Source organism: Echinops telfairi, unplaced genomic scaffold (genome assembly GCF_000313985.2).
Source record: "Echinops telfairi isolate 266 unplaced genomic scaffold, ASM31398v2 ScPeMD7_7469;HRSCAF=8507_1, whole genome shotgun sequence".
Lineage (NCBI taxonomy): Eukaryota > Metazoa > Chordata > Mammalia > Afrosoricida > Tenrecidae > Echinops > Echinops telfairi.
In genome coordinates this window covers 79,620,364-79,624,644 of record NW_022111373.1, presented here as the reverse complement: position 1 = coordinate 79,624,644, position 4,281 = coordinate 79,620,364, and the positions used below count along the sequence as shown (strand labels likewise).

The following is a 4,281-nucleotide window of genomic DNA, read 5'->3' as shown; positions in this document are numbered from 1 at the left end:
AATTTATAAATTATCAAGGTTTTGTGAAGGAGGGGCTAGAGAGGGAGGGAAAAATGAGGAGCTGATACCAAGGCCTCAAGTAGAAAGAAAATGTTTTAAGAATGATGATGGCAACAAATGTACAAATGGGCTTGACACAATGGATGTATGTATAGATTGTGATAAGAGCTGTATGAGCCCCCCAATAAAATGATTTTAAAAGGAAAGAAGTACAGCCAAATGGCTCCTTAGAGGCAAGGATGACAAGATTTCCTCTGACATACTTTTGTCAGATGAAGAGACCAGTCCCTAGAGAAGGACATTATGCTTGGTAAAGTAGCAGGGCATCAAAGGAGAGGCAGGCCCTCAGGAAGAGGGGTTCACACAGTGACTGCTACAATGGGGTCAAGCATAGGCACAATTGTGAGGACGGAACAGGGCCTGGCAGTGCTTCATCCCATTGCTTATAAGGTCCCTATGGGTCGGAACTGACTGGATGGCACCTAACAATAACAACTAACAACATTATTATTGTGAAGAAATTATAGCAGAACTGAAACTGCAAAAAAAATTGGAGAATAAAGATGAAAGCAATACTGCTAAGAAACCAGTGTTGCGATCCAATTCTACCCTCAAGTTATTGTGCTCTGGGAAGCCCGGGATTGCATGGTTTAGGGCATTGGGCTTCAACTGCTGGAGCCGTGGTTTCTTCATCTACTTTAATAGGAGCATTAATGGATTCTTCCCTTCACTCTCTGCAGGGTTGAACTGAGGTCCCCTTTGGACAATGAGCATACAGCACTTTGTTAAGAACTGTTCAAATACCAGTGAGGTCCAGCTGTCACCACTCTCGCCAGCTCTGTCTTATGCAGCACTTGGGTATGAAAATCTCATTGTCAGGTCTGTAAGATGCAGCTGCTCAGAGTTAATCACCATGTGGTTAGACGATTCTCCAGGCCAGCTGTTAAGGATGCCCTACATTAAGAAGCCTTGGGACCAATTGTCACCCAACTCCCTGGCTCAAGCTTCTCCCCAGGTGCTGCTCAAGGGACCAAATGTAAATGTCTTTTTCCTACTGTTCAGTTGTATTTATTTCCTGTTGCCTGACTACCTGGCCTCCAACATCAATAATAGCCTCTGAGCCCTTGAGTATATTTATTTTCCATCTGTTCCCTACCTGCTAGCAGGAGCATTAATGTTCCCCCTAAAGATCTAGCTCCTGAAAATTACAGCCCAGGAAAGTACTCATGGCTACAGAGGTGCAATTTTCTCCCTCTGAATCTCACACACTGAATGATGTGACCCCAAGCTCTCAGAATGCCAAAGCCAAACCCCCTCATTGCTGCCGAGTCAATTCTGACTCAGTGACCCTGTAGGATTGAGTAGAAGTGGCCTAAAAGGTTTCCATAGCTCTACTCTTTACAGAAGCAGACTACCACATCCCATCCCTGTCCAGGTCAAGGTCAGCAGTTGCTCTGAGGGAGAACAATGAGGCTGTCTGCTCTTGTAAAGATGTATAGAGGACTAGCGAACTGCAACAGGGCCCAGGTGAGGAAGGCCCACCAAATTCCTGGGCGAGCGTGGTGCTGGATTCTTTGGGGGTCAGACAATTCTTTGGGGTGAGATATGCTTTAGAAGTTTTTTTTGTTTTGTGTTTTTCTGGAGGCCTTGCAACTTTGTTCAAAAGTGAACGTGTTGTAGAATAGAACTATGATGCCTAAAAGTCTGACATACATTGAAGGTGATTGCGGACTGATGCTCCTTCCATGTGGACTTGGTTGACATCTCACTGGATGACTGCTTGTTTGGAGGCAGGCCTTTGGGACCCCAGACACTATTCCACTTGATAGCCGGGCACCATCTTCCTTCTTCATCACACTTGCTGTAGCACCCTTATCTTCAGGGATCTCTTCATGAAGGTCATTGGTGGCAGACTACATAGAAGTGTGCTTCATGGTGTTCCGGGGGAAACTGTTGACTATGCAGTGCGATGGCATCGCTCATTGTATATTCATATACGTTAGTTGGTGGTGTTGTCATGTGTTCTGGGCCATCGGTGGAACCTCAATTCAAAATTCAGATCCTGTCTTTGCAGAAAATCTTAGCTGACACTTTTTTATGGTATCCAAAGAGATGGCATTGTGATTGCAAAAAATCCAAGTGATCCACAATCAAATATCTGTAAAAGACTATTTTGGTTTGGAAGGAGACAACCTCCTCACCAGTAGTGCTTCAGATTTCTTTAAAAGCCATAGTTATGTGCCAATGGGCCATGTTTGGTTAGAAGGTGATAATATATAGAATTCTCCTGATTCTAGGTACTATGGAACTATTCCATATGGGTTAGTATGAGGACATATATTCTTTAATACTTGGCCTCTGATTTTGGATGTCTACGAGACAGCCCCAATGGTTACAGATTTTCTGATGATGAGCAACTGTTTTCTCTTTTGACTTATTATTCGTGTTCAAATGAATTTGTTCTTTTCTTCAAAACCATGTATTTATCAATAACCTATTTGCTATTTATAAAAAAGGTTGATAGCCTCGGAAACTCAGAGGGGCTGTTCTATGCTGTCCTCTAGGGTTAGTGAGTCTGAACTGACTCGATGGCAGTGGGTCTTGAGGTGGGTTCTTGTTGTTTGTTTTTAAGAGATCTCCCAATAGCAGCCCAAAATGTGGTATTCTAAGGACAACGGGTGCCCTGGTCAAAGCGTTTTCGTTTCCTTCATAGCTCATCTTCATTAAGCCAAGACTTTTCTCCTTCGAGTCTAATTCTGAAGGTATTGGTGGAGAAGGAGAAGGTTATGAACATGCATAAACATGCTCTGAGATGTGGAATAAAAAGAAGCAGTACTATTTCCCCAAGAGGGAAATTAAATTCAACTAAAAAGTTAAAAAAAAAAACGTGAACTTTAAGCACCATGAAAATACAGACTGCATAAGAGAAAGGAAAAGTGAATACGAAATGAAATATACCAGAGAGGAGAATGTGAGACCTGAGAAATTTGAAACTTGGGAGAAACAGACAATAAGTCAAAAGAAATTAATATTTAGATAGTTGGAAGGAAACATGGTAGACATGGTGCAGCTATTTGGGGTAGAAAAAAAATACAGGAAGGTGCAAAAGGAATGTGAGTGCAAGAGGTGTGAGAACCACCGCATTAGAAATGGACTGAGATGTGGGGAAGAGTGGGGAGACTCAGAAGTTCTTTCGGATCCTTCATGCTATTTAAAGAAACAGCTGACAGCTGTTCTCCAAGGCAGGATGGGCTTAACTTCCAATAGGAGGGATTTAGGGTAGACATTAGAAAATATCAAGTATAAGCCTTGTGAGAAAAATATGGAAACTCTATCTCTGAAGATATTAAGAAATAATAGGGGTGACCACTGTCATTTGATAGTGGCTTAAGTGCAAGCATGGCTACCTGAACTTTCAGGTTATATCCGCCCCACACAACCAGGATTCTGGGCTATAGTTCTCCAATCCAATTCCTTCTTCATCATAGTGTGATACATAGAAGCTTTTGTAAAGGTTTATGTTATTTACCGGGATTTATTTGTCCTAAATCAGCTTCCTCTTTCTGGCCATTACCCTGACCAAGATCTTAGTTCTCCTTAAAAATTATTTCAACAGCCCTTCAAGGGCAAGAGCATGTCATTTCTCTATTTCTCCCAGGGCAGCATTGTTCCTGACACATAGGTAGTACTTGATAAATAGTCCCTGAACAACATTCAACTTCAAGAAGTACAGAAAATCACTATCATAAAATAAAATAAAGACCATGGAAATTTCAGCAACTTCAAAGAAAACTGGATCTTTTTCTACAAAAAGTTGTTTGTTAAAGTGGCTGTCCAAGATACAACCAAGCAGAAGAGGAAGGCGACCGAGGGCATGGACTGTGAAGCTTTTGCCACTGTGAACAACTGCCTCCTTTGCCGTCAGACCACAAGCACTGAAGCTTTTGATCAAAGGTTCTACGCAAGGACCTGAACCAAAGAGGGGAAATGCAAAACAGAACCTCAAATCCTCCTAGACTCCAGACTTTCTGGAGCCAGACAAACCTCTGAACAAACCTGGACAACCTCTAATCGAAAAATATCCCCTGTAGTCTTCTTAAAATAGTTTCACTTAATCCAGTGGTTCCCAACCTTCCTAATGCCGCCATCCTTTAATACAGTTCCTCATGTTGTAGTGACCCCGACCTTAAAGTTATTTTCGTTGCTAATTCATAGCTGTAATTTTGCTACTGTTATGAATCATCATGTAAGTATCTGATATGCAGGATGTATTTTCATTGT

At 42.0% G+C, this 4,281-nt stretch overlaps 1 pseudogene; it reads left to right on the top strand.

Annotated features, from left to right (window-relative positions):
- The first annotated feature begins 913 nt into the window (after positions 1 to 913).
- On the top strand, positions 914 to 3,973 carry LOC123521105 (annotated as a pseudogene).
- The last annotated feature ends 308 nt before the right edge of the window (positions 3,974 to 4,281 follow it).